General features: G+C 42.4%; 2 protein-coding genes across 5 annotated transcripts in view; one reads left to right on the forward strand and one right to left on the reverse strand.

Annotated features, from left to right (window-relative positions):
* Nucleotides 1-11034, reverse strand: part of LOC307034298 (E3 ubiquitin-protein ligase Midline-1-like) — a 45932-nt gene extending 34898 nt beyond the window's left edge. Inside the window, exon 1 of the mRNA XM_079673068.1 lies at nucleotides 10583-11034. The gene's annotated coding sequence lies outside the window, so the exon portion shown is untranslated. The remainder of the gene's footprint in view (nucleotides 1-10582) is intronic.
* LOC307034294 (FERM and PDZ domain-containing protein 4-like) overlaps nucleotides 1-16950 on the forward strand; it is a 382085-nt gene that overhangs the window by 223963 nt on the left and 141172 nt on the right. The window lies entirely within an intron of this gene.

Below are 16950 nucleotides of genomic sequence, written 5' to 3' on the forward strand. Positions count from 1 at the left end.
GGGGTGACACCATTTCAGGGATAAAGTAAGACAGGGTTACGACCAGGACCTTTGGAGAGGTCACCGACGCTGTGGGTAGTCTGGGATTGTGGGATTATACATCACACGTGTGCAAATACACGTGACCACGACCCACAGGGTTTAGTCAGTCCCTTGAAGGTTTAATGTGTGCAAAAAGACACATCCATGCATATGAGCATTACTTACACATATCCATGAGCTCCATCTTCCAGAGGCATCTTTATGACTTAGATATACAGTGTCTTAAAACCCCTCCCAGTTGCTGATCACTATCTTGGACAGTACATTAGATATGCATTCATTTTGCATGACTCATGGGAGGCTGGGAGCCGGTCTTGCATACATTTGAGTGCTTTAGTGTCTCCCTTTGGCGCCCTGACTACATTTTTACTCATTTAAAGTTAGTCAAAGTTTGGGCACTTTCGTGAAATGCAAAACAGATTTACCCTCTCGCTGACCTCTGGCCTTTTGAACTAAGTTGACGTGCGGGGCAGTAAAGCGTGGCTTCAATCAGAGAGGAGAAGATGCAGCTGGTGCCAGCCGGACAGAGACTCTGCGGATTTAGATGATGTTGTAGAGTCTGTGAGCTATCTGTCTCTGTCAAGTGAAATCAGGGAATACACTGATCTAATCAGGGACAAACTAATACAGAAAGGCCCCCGAAAACAGGTTTAAGAGAGGAACAGAGGGGGAGGGGGAGCCATGCAGACAGATGAAGAGATACAGAGGGGGGAGCAGGAGATAAAGTCGTGATAAACATCAAATAACGATGCACTACTTCCTCTGAAGTGGATATTTTTGGTAGAAGAGAAGTGATAAAAATGTAAATGGCTTTGAGTCACTTTTAATTAGTGTAGTTTTGGTGAACTGACCCTTTAAATGTGCCCACTAGTACGCCCACAGAAGAGACCACTCATTATGACTGAGAGCGTTTATTAGGTGATTCAACAGACTTGAAACGAGGATTGTGTGTGTGTGTGTGTGTGTGTGTGTGTGTGTGTGTGTGTGTGTGTGTGTGTGTGTGTGTGTGTGTGTGTGTGTGTGTGTGTGTGTGTGTGTGTGTGTGTGTGTGTGTGTGTGTGTGTGTGTGTGTGTGTGTGTGTGTGTGTGTGTGTGTGTGTGTGTGTGTGTGTGTGTGTGTGTGTGTGTGTGTGTGTGTGTGTGTGTATAATCATGTCCATCTGTGTACGTGAGCTGTCCGTCACAAACATCCCCTCCGGTGATTCAAGAGTACTGAACGTGAGATTCTCTTAAGAAAAGGAAGCATTTTATAGATTATTTCAAATGCCATTGTGAGTGAGAGAATTCCAAAAAGGTCAGGCGTTCAACGGAAATATTTTGATTCACTGCTGTTTGTGAATATAACAAGGAACATGAGGCAATCGAGTTTAAAGTGAGCAATGATAAACTGAGTCTTTACTCTGCCGGCTCCTTTTGACTAGGACATCAAAGTGGATGTGATAAAAACAGAATTTTCCAGGGCGATAAAGAAGAGCCATTTCCTGTCACATTTTATGACAAAGCTGAGAGCATCCAGTAGCCATGTTTGGACATCATGCATGCATACCAACAACCACACACACACACACACACACACACACACACACACACACACACACACACACACACACACACACACACACACACTCACATAATTAGGTCCATTGCTTGAATCTGACACATTCACCAGCAGCAATGGCTCAAGGTCGTCCTCTGTCATAGAGGCTAATGCAAATCAGCCCAAACACATGAAGCACACGGACACTTCAATGGCCAAGAGCACACACAAAAATACTGATAAAAATACTCACAGATGGACTCACACACATAAACACTTGGATATATATATATATATGCGTGTCAGACACCATCATCATTCGCTGTCAGCAGAGCCAATGTGTCCTCAAACTGTCACGGAAAAGACTCGGAGTCACATCCTCTCTGCTCGACCTCCACCCAAACCAACACCAGCTGGCACACCATGACAACTTTATATAATCCCAATGAAAAACACCTGATATCCTAAAACAACGAGCTTGTGATTTAATTATTTTTCTTATATTGAGAGGGGGAAAAGGTTTAATTCCAGGTCAGGTCTCATTCAGGATGTTACCAGCTCCTAAAATATATTCTCTAATCAAAGTTAATTAAAAAATGTGCAAAAATGAGAGATAATTGTACATGCTATAACATTACCAAAGCTAATATAATATCAAGACTAACATGAGATAATTGCACACCCACTGCATTTAATAAGTCTCTGGATATCATGCAGCGTGTGGGAAGCATGAGACGACGACCACTGTGACACACAGCTGAGTTTCTCTTCAAGCTAATGTGCTATTTCAGGCGTCACTGCATTATCTATTAAAAAGCTCACACAGAGAAAGTGCAGCAGAGCCGCCTGGCTGTATTGAGTGAAATAATGGTGTGATGAAGCAAAAATTAAAAAAACCTTCACTTCTTATTGTTGAGCCCAGAGTGGAAGCTTATCATTAGGGTCTCATATTGTCCCGTGAAGTATTGTCATATTCAAATTAAATTCCTAATGATGTCCAAATGTGAAACCCTCCAATTAGTGCATGAACATACTTTCCCCACAATGCTCTGCTTGTGTTTTGCACCCAGTCACCGCACCATTTGTCTCTGGAAGTTGTATAACTCCTGAACCTCCTGAATAGAGTTAAGCTCAGGCTCACTTCATCAAGAACAGCAGAAGCTCTTCTTATGTCATTATAAAATGACACGAGACATATTTATTCAGACTATTCATACATGGGAGAAGACGGTTCAGTAGCACTTGTGACCTTTCAGGATAATTCTTTCTTGATGATTCAATCCGCCGAGCCTGAAACTGCTCCAGCTGCGACACAGATTCCTACCGTGTGCACAGAAATGCATTGATAATACCATACCACACTTTGGGTGGCTTAACTTTTTCATTTGGAGCCCTGAAGGAGGCAATAGGAAATCCTATTTGATAGCAAGCTGTTATTTTAAAGTCATATACTGCTGCTACACCCTGTCGTGATAAAAAAATTGACTTTTTCCCAGTTAGGCCAAATGACAGTGTGAAGCATGAATAAGTTATAAGTGAATGTCAGCCTCTCCGACCTCCCTTTCTCCAGTCTCTGCAGTGTGTGTGTGTGTGTGTGTGTGTGTGTGTGTGTGTGTGTGTGTGTGTGTGTGTGTGTGTGTGTGTGTGTGTGTGTGTGTGTGTGTGTGTGTGTGTGTGTGTGTGTGTGTGTGTGTGTGTGTGTGTGTGTACCGTACGTGTGTGTGATAAATGTAATGTTATGGTTAATGTACTATAGTTTAGCCTGGCAGTGAGGAAATATTCAGATTTATGGGCCTGCCATCACCTGTGACAGGGAGAGTGCACACACTCACACAGCAGAAGCAGGAAGTGGGAACATCTCACTTTGCTTGTACTGAATACGAAAGCTTGTACGGCCATAAAAAGAATCCGAGATGTAAGCGGGGAATACACATGACTATGAAAGTCGGTGAGAGGAATCCAAAGCGTGAACATTAATCAAAGTTTATGCATTTTGTATGAAGGTGGGGAGGGGGCTTCGTACAGTGTGATGGCAAGGGGACTACACTATAAGACAGCCATGAATTATAAATGGAATAAATGATGGTCCCAGTCGGATCATTAATAGTTTGAAATATTTAGCACTGTGTTCAAGCTCAGGTGTGATTTTAATCATCTTAAATGATCTGCTTAGCAGGTTTACAGCTGTTTGAGGGCATGTGAGATCCAAATGTAAAACCAAAAAATGAAACATAGTGTCTCTTTTGAATTAATTTAGGAACATTGAAATGTTTTTATGAGGCTCATTTTCAGGCTCATATTTGTATGTTGTGCCTCTACTGTGACATGTCTCCATGCTTTATGTTCAAAAAGCTCTTTATTTGTCTCATACTGCCTGTGCTGCAGCACCTCTTTTCACCCTCTGTCTGAAACCAGAGCTCTGATTGGTTAGCTGGCCGACTCTGTTGTGATTGCTCAACCACTCAGGCTAAGGGGCGGGACATATCTATCACTACAATGTGTTGGAGCAGGGAGTGTGTTTAAATCATTAGATTGTGACACTCTTGGGGAAGTTGCTGTCTGGATTGTGTTCACTAGCCACATTTCCAAAGTTAAGGAAGAGTTCCTGAGATTCCATGTGTGTGCTGCACAAACTAGCGTCTCAACTAACACTTACTTTCTCACAGAATTAATAAACAAATGGAGAAGGTTCAACACGTACAGTATATACAAATATGTCTGTGACTTCTAATGCAATATTTAGACAGGCTGACACTCGGGTACACAGACAGATCGACGTGCGTCCCGGGGAGACAGAGCTTCTATAAGCGAATGACATTTGCTTCCAACAGGGTCCCTTGCCCTTTCTACATGTCTTGTTTATGTATCGAACTTGAGCTGTCCCCTCAGGCTGAGCCAACACCTCGTCTCTATTCTTCTAACATCAGCACAGAAAAATACTGCCAGGCTCACACACACACACACACACACACACACACACACACACACACACACACACACACACACACACATACACACACACACACACACACATACACACACACACACACATTGACCTCAGAAGTTCAATCAAAAAACCTCCCACAGCACTTTTCCAAAGCTTGGAAAGAGACATTGTTGGACTGTGTGTGTGCTTGCGTGTTTGTAGTTACTGCTCTCCAAAGCAAGCAAAGCAATCTATAAGACCATTAGTGATATTGCATTACTCTCCCTTGAAATGCACAGCATCAAACATTTCAGTTTGCCTTCTCTGCTGGCACTAAGTAATCGATTCTAAACAAGGTGGCTAAAAACATCATTGTGTGTTTAAGTGTTTGACCCTTCCATGCATAGAGGATCCTCTCCTATTTAACACTTATCAATTTATAAATGCAGTAGATCATGAAGAAGCCAACACTAGTGATTATGTAAAGAAATATAACGAGGCGTGTGGCGCAGTGGATAGTGCGTTGGTTTTCAGATCAGAGGAGCACAGGTTCAAACCCCACTGCAGTCAGCATGTCGTTGTGTCCCTGAGACACTTCACCCCAAATTGCTCCTGTGGGGATTGCCCACAGTATTGAGTATGTAAGTTGCTTTGGATAAAAGCGTCTAACATGTAATGTAATATATTGGCACAGGGATTTGCCACAAACACCAGGGTTCCTTCACGATGGCCCTGTGGTGCACCATTTTTTGAAAAAAACGATGCAACATTGACTGTATTGTCATATAGTGTCATAATATCAGATGTACGCAATAAACATTGAAGGTGCGTAGAGAAACTTGCTAAATATGTTATTTATGCAAATCAATATATATTGTGTAGATGCACAGAAGTCCGAAATAACACTGTCATATAAGGTGATGGAAAATTGCTCAGTAACTAAGAATATATGACCTTATCATAAAGGAAATACATTCTTATTGGACGCATCAGGTTGTACCCTTTTCTTGCTTTTACAGTTCAGATGTAACTTTTATCACTACATTTGGGTACAATTTTCCCAAACACTGTGGTTTCGCAGTGACTGTGATACTGCTGACTGGACACATTCCTTCTGTGGTTTTCCCTCAAGACCAAAAGTGATCAAATTGCTTGCTCTGTTTTTGCAGATTTCTCGAGAAATGTTCATCCAAACAACTCAACACTAGATTTCCTTGTTTAGCAATAAACTCGCCAATTGCAACGTTGATCAGATGCCAAGAGGCTCAAAGGACAGAGACATACATAGAGACAAAGACTTATTTCAGTTTAGTTAGTTATAATCTTACTGTTGTTAAAATCTCGGTTGTATATTGTGTTGGCCCTGGGTGCCATAATGTTCGGATTCATTGGTGGCAGTGCTGCCGGCCAAAAATATGTCTGTGTCCATTCTTTTGAAAGCTTGTCTTCATTTTTGTGGAAGTTGAGGTTTTGGTTATAAACCGCAACGCTGCACCTGAAACATCGATGCGTTTCTGCTTGTCGGCCCGATATCGACTCTGAGCTTCAGCTAATCAAAGAGCTGATTAACGCAGGCAGCGGTATGCACACAATGCTTCGGCTTTAATCAATGCATTACTAAGCTGCACATGCACCCACTTTGTGAACTACATGAGACAAATAGTGTCCATTTGTTATGTCTGAGAATAATCTTCAAATGATATACTGTTGGTTTTAAGGAGTTGGTTTGTTGTCTTCTTTTAGACAAACTAAGATCAGGGTTATGTTGCCTCTAATAATAATCAGATAATCAATGTCTTCCCTTCAATGATAATACTCCATCGCTGATCATTCGTTGAGTCTTTCAAGTCATTCAGGGTCACATGTGTTATTGCCCCAGTTCAACCGTGAGCTTTCTGGTGTACATCAATAACACTCGTCGTCGTGGAGACATTTGGAGAACTCTCCTTGTCCAGTATATTTCCGTTATTTGCCTCCAAAATATTGTCAGTGAATTACCGCCAAGTATAGACAGTTTGTCTGGCCAACGACGGTTGGTTTTAGGACAGCGACACTGTGAGGAGGTCAGTGAGCGGGGCAGATTGAACAGATGGACTCTTCAAGTAGCAATTTTGTGGCGCTGAAGTCTCGAGTCTGGTGCGAATTCTTTGTTAAGCCATGTTCATAAAGACAACAGCACCGCGTGAACAAAAAACGCACTAAATCATTTTACTGGGACGGCTGACTTGGCTCAGCAGGGGTGCCAATGCAGATGGCGCCTACAAAGAAATGCAAAAGTGTTTGACTTGGCAAACACATTTCGGCAATAAGTGCACATTCCCGGTGGATTACTTTGTAACATGAACACAGTATTTCCACTCTTTTATTTTTAGAGTTTGATATTGGTTGTGTATCGCTTCGACGCCTAATTTAAAGTTATGACCTAAAAGTTCACTTTGACTGCTTGGATTATATTTAATGTCTGACCGGTACCAGAAACTGCATACCAACATGAACACTGCTCTTGCATTGCTTCAATATACGTCTGGTTTCTATGGTAAAATATAATCTGGCATTGTATCCTTATGAGATTAAACTGATTTTGAGCAACCAGCCCTAATTTGCTATGATGTCATTCAGTTAACACCAGCTACAATACACAAATGTAACTTTTTATTCAGAAATGAACTCGCTTTTCTCTGTTGGTGTTACCCAAATCAAAGTGTTGTTGATTGACATTGCAATTAACTGTTGCACAAACCGCATCACTTTTGATTGGCTTTTGCATGAACCGTATTGAAGATAAGTTTGTCAAGCAAAGGCTGATCTGGATAGCAACTCCTGAAATATTATGATTATGTATTACAGATTATTGTCATTCTGACGGGAGTGTTTTTAGCTGTAGTGCTCTCTTCACAAGTTTCCCAGCACATTAAACAATAGTAAGAAACCACTATTGTCCTGAAGTGGCTGGCACAAGGACACAATACATTGAGAGAAGTTGGATCGCCTACACGTAGCTTTGTGTTTGAGCACAGACAGAAGAGAACCGGGCACTTGACTAGTTCACGGTCCATCTCATCGCCAAGTGTCTTTGGCTCTCTCAAGCTTTGTCATTGTGCAGACAAACATTCAAGTGCCATGTTTGGTCACCCGGAGAACAAACCAGCCCTTTCATTAAGCCCAATCACCCGAGGGTAGATTAAAGGCTTCACTGCAAATAAAATGCCTTTTAAAACTCCCCCTACTTTTCTCCAAGATCTCCCCCCCTGTCTTTTCTTTCTATTCATTTTCTTGAGCTTTCGTGTGAGACAAGGAGGTTGCAAGGAGCCATAGTTTGGCTGCTGGGGAGCTGAAACGTGAATGCCAAGCTCTCAAAGTCCTCAGCGGAGAGATGGGATTTTAGAGTTGGAATGTGGGGGGTTTGGCTCGGCATGAAAAAGATTGGACTCATTGGCAGTCGCTGATGCCATGGCCTCCTAGCTCGATACCCTGCTGGGCTCCAAATATGGCAAACAGAGTGTTAAAACTGGGAATAATTTGAGCATACTGCAGACAGTCAGGACTGCAAAGGGACTTTTTTTAATGTGCAATGTAATATTTAAAAAATCAGAGCAGTTTTTCCTATTACTAACCAAAATATAATGGAATTTAAAGAAATGTTCCTGGTACAAACAACAACAGCGAGGAATAGACAGTCGAAGAACTGTGCTTCTAGCAACAGCAGCTACTGTAGCAACCAAAGGAGAGTGTTACCTTCAACTACTCATACAACTCAGATAAATGCCACTGGGCACAGAGTCTTAAAAACAACATGTCCTCTCCCAACACCTTCACTTTACCTGTACGTCATCCTCACACCGTTTCACTTCATCTTAGCTCAGCGCCAGTAGCTCCAGGTACCCAACTGTCACATCCTGCTGCATTCAGGAGCACCATCCTCTCCACGTGTCAGGACGGATAGAGGATGGAGTGTGTAGAATCCATAATGAGAAATGGAGGGACTGAGGATGTTATGAAGTGTGAATACGTCCATGACCGCAGCAGTAATGGCTACCTCAAACGGTTTATGTTGGCTCGCCTAGAAGTGAATAATGAAACATTTCATCCGTCTTCAAGGGAAAAGGTCAATGCGCTGCCACGACTACTGGAAATCTAATCTACAAAAGATAAGCATAATGTGGCCCGGGCCTTATGAATAAAGTAAAACAATTCCTCAAAACATTTCATGTTAAAACCTCATAAGTAAATCATCATCCGTGTGTGATTCTTAAAACACTTCCTCACTCTCTTTGGCTTGCAAAACCATCACTAAAATGCATGAAACAGGAATTGCCATTTGTCTATACGACAGGGTTGTTTTTCAGAGTTTCTGGAGGGGAAAATACATTTCGATGATTCATAGGTTTCAGTCCAGCGCCGAGATATATCGTGCATTTAAGTAAGTTGTAGATTACCGCGGCTCAATCGGCCAAATAGACATCCCGTTGATTGCACCAACAGCTCAATCCATTTGACAGCATTTTTCAATATTCAGAGCTGTGTGTGTTTGTGTGGCGACTTTCATGAACCAAGCGCTTTGCAGAGACCATTGCAACAGTCTGAAAATACAGAGCAAGCATTTACAAAAAGAACCTGCGAAAGAGGAATGCAGATAAACACACATGTTCACTATAAACCTCTGTGTTCAGCATGCAGCCTGGTTAAGTGGTCTATAATTGATAACAGAGTGTATACACTTCTGTATTATTCATTGACCATGTCAGTTGCAATTCACTTCAGACACATTGCATTGCAGTGGGAGGATGTTAAATGTTGGAACCTCTCAGAAATGCATGCAGACCTGAGGGAATTTAATGTGAACTGTACTTTTTTAAATCTTTGCAGAGAGTGGGTACATATTTGCATTAAAACCCAGCAGCTCTAAGCAGTGACGGAATTTAATGAAGAATAATGCAATCAAAACTGAATAATTCCACAAAACACAGTGAGATATAATGAGAAGCGTACCGTATTGTCAATCAAAGTTATTGCTTTGAATGAGAAGATGTGAGTGTGCTTGTGCATTCAAAACATTGCTTATATTATTTAGCGTTATAAACTTTATACAGCTCTTAGAAAAATCCTAAAGAGTCTGTATCTCTTAGTATTGAGTATCTTATGTTTGTTTACTCCGAGGTCACCACAGAGACTAACAAGGTATACAAACGAGCTCCATTATACTGACAAACTGAAGATTTAGCTTTATGATTTATTTAGTTCAAACGTGGAACATTGGCTTCCATTATATGCACAGAAGTCCAAACAAGCAATTTGCCATTGGCTCATGTACACAAAGAACACAGAATAACTTGGGTAATACGTTGGCACACATAAACAAAGGGCTTCTGTGTACTTGCAGGATACAGCTAAAAGCTAGTGGGAAAAACAACCTGGCATGCAGGATAGAAAGAAATGTCATTTGGTTGAACTGTGTTTCAAACAAAATACTCAAACACACTTCACCATGTAAATATTTGACCCAATGAATTATTCACAGGTACAAATGCATTGCAATCAAATTGTTTAGTTTGAGTGAAAGCTGTGGACAAATCACATTTAAGCACATTAAAAGTGTGGAAAACCTTTGAAGTATTAAGGCATAACATCCCTAGTTTGAAGTTATGTTGTGTATACTGATATAACAAACTTTGCATTTCATTGTTTCCATTTGAACAATGGTTGTTTGTCTCCACTTACAGTTAAATCAAACTCTTGCATACTTTGAATGAGGAATGTTGAGGTCCTTACTATCATATACAAAGCCAACCAAGAGTCAATGAGCAACACATGCAGAAAAACCCGGTTTCAAACTGAAGACAATCTGTGCAGAAGCTGCGCTGAGACAATGACAGCAACTCCCACGCTTGGACCACATGGAGCAATCAAGCCCCCTAAACACCCCCACCCCTCCCATCCCAACCCACTCCGCCCCTCCGATGGATAACATCCCATTGTGCATGTGCTGCGAGGAAGAAAAAGAGAACAGACCCTAAACCCATTGCCTCTAAAGGAATGGTCCCAATGAAAGTGAATTAAGCAACAAAGGAGGCACTTACATTGAAGAGCCTCACATGGTCCTCCGACAGAAAGGAAGAGAAGCGTGCAAGGATTCCAGTCGGAGAGAAACAACAGTGAGTAACCTTGAAAAGAGGCAGAGAGTGCTGGAGAAAGTGAGAGGAGCAGAGAGGGAGGGATGGAAACCCAAGGTGAGAGTGAACGCGCAGAGAGCATGCATCCACACACCCCGCGTGCTCGCAAATCAAAACACTTTGGATCTTTTTCTTACATCTCCCCTCCTCCTCGTGTGCAGCCTCGCCAGCCCCCTCCACCCTCCACCCTCCGCCCCCCCAACCCGTGCCTTCGGGTTTGGCTCGTCGTGTGTTCAGGCTCAGGCAAGCGTGAAGCGGGCGGAGGGAAACCAGCGCTGCAAGTGCTTTGTCCAGCGGTTGGGAAACTTATCATGCTCACAATACGTGGAACATTGAGCTTTTGTTGGACCTTTCCGTGAGTTTGATCCAGAGCAGACGGACGGACAGGCAGGAGATGATATCCAGAGTGTTGGCTTTTTCTATCTCAGCTTCCTGGGATGTCATCCTTGAAAATAAAAATAAAATCATCTCCTGTGGAAAACGTTTATAAATCTCTTTCACAGGCATGTTCCCAAACTGCAGATGCGTTGCTGCAATTCAATTAAATAAATAGCTCTTGCTGTGCAACCATTTGCTGAATACACCAACAATTAGAATCCTTATTTATATGTTCTCTCTCACTAAAGTGATGATGCGAGCTGTTTCCATGTTGTGTAATGTTTGCATTTCCCCCTGCTTTGAGTTGCTTTTAATTTGTAGTCGTCACCAAAGGGAAAAGAAGCATTGGGGTCAGCAGATGTTTTCCTATTTGACTTACCAAGAGCTTGTGTTTATACAGTGTGTGCTCAAAATGTATGTCCAAATCATGGTTTATCTTACCAACAAGACAAAGTAAGGGTTAACATGCAATGTGTGGGCTTGAATGATTGACAGGTGTCTCCGTCTGTCGCACTCAACTGTGGCATTAATCCCACCCGGCTTTCAAATTATTTTAGTAGCTCCAGCGAAGATGGTGAGAACAGATGAACCCAAACCCACGCTTCACAACATTTAAACTTCAAAACATTCCTCCACACTCTGTGGCAGAAATCTGTGTTTCGACTCACACTGCCCTCCATCTGATGTCTATTACGAAAAAAAGAGGGGCCTGAGGCTGAACATCTATACACAGATTCATCCACACTAACCTCGGCAAAGTCACGAAATGAAACCGAAGACGAATGAGCATCCTTTTCTTTCTGCCCAGCTCCCTCCACAGTCTCTGGTCTCTTTCGTTTTATGGTCATTATACAGCATTACAAATGTGTCTGGAGAGAAATGCGTTCGGCTAAATTATCCAGATTAACCCATATTGTGCTTCAGGAGGGCTATTGGGACCCCCCTGCTGTCAGCGGTTAGGATTTGAATGACCTAAGCTGTTCCAACAGCCCCTAACAACCTGGTCAGCAGCTCAGTCTGGCCCCAGCAGGGAGCCTAAGACCTGCTGATGAGGGCGGACATGCCCAATCATCTGCTGCAGTGCTAGTGGGAGGGCAACAACAGATTAAAGTGAATAGTCAATGTGCCATGCTTTTAAGAGACGACAATTTCCTACTGCATAAAGATTACAGAGGATGTCGAGCTGATTCTCGTGTCCATATCTCCTCTCCCTATGGACATGCAGGGAGATAATCTTGAGATGTAATGGGAAGTGGTAGGATAATCCTAAATCCACCGTTTGGTTTCCATGTGATTTACCTTGGTTAGATTACGCATGTGCATCTAGTTACGCTGCAAGGCAAACTCACTGCACTGGTGTTGCACATTGCTTCCATAAAGGTGGTTCTTGTGTGCTGTAAACAAAAGAACTGATCATTGAGGGATGTGGGGACAATGTACAGTGGAGCTCCCACGAGGCATTCAAAGACATTTCAAAGCTGTATTGCTTTTGTGTTTGTGTGGGTTGCAGCTGTCTCAGTGTTTCCCCAGAGCACAAAGATCATTCCTAATATGTTCCAAGCCAACCTCTGGCCCTTTTAAAGTGCTTTCATGGAACATATGACAAAAGACCTGATGTGCCTTACATTACTTCAACCTGGAGGTGTCAGGGGAATTTGCTTTCCCTCAATCATCTGTGTCAGGCTGGAGCCTAAGATTCTGTCTCATGTCCAGTTCTCAGGCAAAAGAAGTCCGCAGGGCATCCAGGTGAAACTCTCCATATAATCCTACCTGAAACATTTCTACACCTATTGTAGGCTGCAAAATCCTAACACCTCTATTTGTATCATGCCATCTAGATATCAGCTGGCCCTTATACTGCTGTCAGGTTTTAGTTGCTGTGTGAAATTGCAACATACAAAATGAGAATGTCCCCACTAAGCCAGCCAAATCTGAAAAGGTTGAAAATAGATGTACTTGATGAAGATAGCCTCATAATGTTTTCATTTTTTTTTTTATGTTGGCAGGCAGCTTAACCTCAGGGCAGCAGCGGCAATTGAGGACGCTGCTAAGGTCATGTCAGAGCGACTGTGCACATGGTGTGTGTTTGCCTTCTAGTGATGTTACATTCATTTTATGCAATTTGACTACATTGTGACAATTCAGTAGTTCTCCAATCTGTGCTACTTGTCACCAATGTAAACAGTAACTCTGGTGCTCCTACACAAAACACTGAATTCATACACTGAACAAAAATATAAACGCAACACTTTTGTTTTTGCTCCCATTTTTCATGAGATGAACTCAAAGATCTAAAACATTTTCTACATACACAAAATAACAATTTCTCTCAAATATTGTTCACAAATCTGAAAAAATCTGTGATAGTGAGCACTTCTCCTTTGCCGAGATAATCCATCCCACCTCACAGGTGTGGCATATCAAGATGCTGATTAGACAGCATGATTATTGCACAGGTATGCCTTAGGCTGGCCACAATAAAAGGCCACTCTGAAACGTGCAGTTTTGCTTTATTGGGGGGGTCTGGGGGGGTCCGAAAACCCTAGGGTTAAACCCTAACATGTCACCCATCTCCTTCGCATAGAGTTGATCAGGTTGTTGATTGTGGAATGTTGGTCCACTCCTCTTCAATGGCTGTGCGAAGTTGCTGGATATTGGCAGGAACTGGAACACGCTGTCGTATACGCCGATCCAGAGCATCCCAAACATGCTCAATGGGTGACATGTTAGGGTTAGGGTTAGGGTTAAACCTGACTGGTTTTCGGACCCCCCCAGACCCCCCCAATAAAGCAAAACTGCATGTTTCAGAGTGGCCTTTTATTGTGGCCAGCCTAAGGCACACCTGTGCAATAATCATGCTGTCTAATCAGCATCTTGATATGCCACACCTGTGAGGTGGGATGGATTATCTCGGCAAAGGAGAAGTGCTCACTATCACAGATTTTTTTCTGATTTGTGAACAATATTTGAGAGAAATGGTTATTTTGTGTATATAGAAAATGTTTTAGATCTTTGAGTTCATCTCATGAAAAATGGGAGCAAAAACAAAAGTGTTGCGTTTATATTTTTGTTCAGCGTATTTTCAGTCTTAAATCCATCAGATCAAATATACATTCCTGTTTCGGAGCATTGCTAAGTTGCCGGTTAAACTTATGAAATACCATAATTATGCCACCAGCCACTAAGAAGCATATTTGAAGGGGAGTACAAACAAGCTGCAGTTTAATCACCTCTTGTTGAGTTTTATAAAGCTTTTCACATATGTTCTGCCCCCAGGTGTAGCCTGTCCTCATATAGCACGAGCTAAGTTGGTCTATAACCTCCAAAAGTACTGCACATCAGAGAGAATAATTAATGGGATCAATATGTTCCACCGTGAGTTTATTTCGGAGCAGATTACAGCTGTGCACTGTATACAGTTAGAAAGTGATGCAAACAGGTCACGGCTTCTTTTAGGCCGCGTCGGCAGCTTTTTCTCTGCTGAATCTCCACAAGCAGGAGGTCAGGTCTGGACCAGGAGGGAAACACTCACACACGCCCCCGTCTGTTGACCCATTTAGCCCATCTGTATGGTAAGGAAAGGCCAAAAGGCACTTTACCGGTATTTGGTTCAGTGTTGTCATCATTATGTCCTGGTTGTTCAGGCCCTTCCATCGTAAACATGTAACAATCTCCACACAATCCAAAGAGAAAGTGAGAAAACATGATTATCACCAGTATGTTATTAGATTGAGAAATGTCATTTATTTCAATTTCACAGGTTTTGACTGTGGATTTTCATGAAATATTTGATGAAAACAATCTGTATCGTTCTCTTTCTTCAGCTAAAGAGCCAATGCTACACTGCATATGTTTTTGTGTTCAGGGCTTGAGGACAATGAAGCTTATATGTTGTTGTCAAATGCATTTACAGTGAAACATACAAGATTTCCATGATGCCATTGCCGTGTCAGAGACAAAGGAGCGATGACATGGCTGGAGGGCAACAACAAAGGAAGCCAGAAAGCAAATGTTTGCTCATACGTTTTTACAAAGAACCGTTTGTCCAAGTTATTGGTTAGAGTCCATCTGCGTTGTTATGTAAAAACATCCCTATTTGTTCCCACACACTCTCTGTTTACTCGCTCTCTCCGACGAGGGGTCTCCTTAAATAACTCAGAAGGCCGTGCTAGCCGAGGGATGATGCAGAGCGCAGTCGTCTAAAGGTCCTCGGGGACTCATCATAATAAATAGAAACATTATCATAGCAAAGGATGAATGAGACGTCTGTGTTGCCTGTAGCCCATGTAACAATGCATGGCTGACTTATATGCTCTTAATATTTTATAACCCTATGAATCCAGTGAGACAATATTGTTGTATCCATTTGAAAGCCTTGAGGTTTTTAGAGAAAATAATTTAATTTAAAGCCATAAATACTCTTAGCACTCCTGTTTTCCTGTTGTGTGTCACATACAGTGGGGGAAAAAAGTATTTAGTCAGCCACCAATTGTGCAAGTTCTCCCACTTAAAAAGATGAGAGAGGCCTGTCATTTCCATCCTAGGTATACCTCAACTATGAGAGACAGAATGAGAAAAATAAAAAAATCCAGAAAATCACATTGTCTGATTTTTAAAGAATTTATTTGCAAAGGATGGTGGAAAATAAGTATTTGGTCAATAACAAAAGTTCATCTCAATACTTTGTTATATACCCTTTGTTGGCAATGACAGAGGTCAAATGTTTTCTGTAAGTCTTCACAAGGTTTTCACTGTTGCTGGTATTTTGGCCCATTCCTCCATGCAGATCTCCTCTAGAGCAGTGATGTTTTGGGGCTGTCGCTGGGCAACACGGACTTTCAACTCCCTCCAAAGATTTTTCTATGGGGTTGAGATCTGGAGACTGGCTAGGCCACTCCAGGACCTTGAAATGCTTCTTACGAAGCCACTCCTTCGTTGCCCGGGCGGTGTGTTTGGGATCATTGTCCTGCTGAAAGACCCAGCCACGTTTCATCTTCAATGCCCTTGCTGATGGAAGGAGGTTGTCACTCAAAATCTCACGATACATGGCCCCATTCATTCTTTCCTTTACACGGATCAGTCGTCCTGGTCCCTTTGCAGAAAGACAGCCCCAAAGCATGATGTTTCCACCCCCATGTTTCACAGTAGGTGTTCTTTGGATGCAACTCAGCATTCTTTCTCCTCCAAACACGTCTAGTTGAGTTTTTACCAAAAAGTTCTATTTTGGTTTCATCTGACCATATGACATTCTCCCAATCCTCTTCTGGATCATCTAAATGCTCTCTAGCAAACTTCCGACGGGCCTGGACATGTACTGGCTTAAGCAGGGGGACACGTCTGGCACTGCAGGATGTGAGTCCCTGGCGGCGTAGTGTGTTACTGATGGTAGCCTTTGTTACTTTGGTCCCAGCTCTCTGCAGGTCATTGACTAGGTCCCCCCGTGTGGTTCTGGGATTTTTGCTCACCGTTCTTGTGATCATGTTGACCCCACGGGGTGAGATCTTGCGTGGAGCCCCAGATCGAGGGAGATTATCAGTGGTCTTGTATGTCTTCCATTTTCTAATAATTGTTCCCACAGTTGATTTCTTCACACCAAGCTGCTTACCTATTGCAGATTCAGTCTTCCCAGCCTGGTGCAGGTCTACAATTTTGTTTCTGGTGTCCTTTGACAGCTCTTTGGTCTTGGCCATAGTGGAGTTTGGAGTGTGACTGTTTGAGGTTGTGGACAGGTGTCTTTTATACTGATAACGAGTTCAAACAGGTGCCATTAATACAGTTAACAAGTGGAGGACAGAGGAGGCTCTTAAAGAAGAAGTTACAGGTCTGTGAGAGCCAGAAATCTTGTTTGTTTGTAGGTGACCAAATACTTATTTTCCACCATAATTTGCCAATAAATT

The sequence above is a fragment of the Notothenia rossii genome (assembly GCF_949606895.1).
Source record: "Notothenia rossii genome assembly, chromosome: 3".
Taxonomy (NCBI): Eukaryota; Metazoa; Chordata; class Actinopteri; order Perciformes; family Nototheniidae; genus Notothenia; species Notothenia rossii.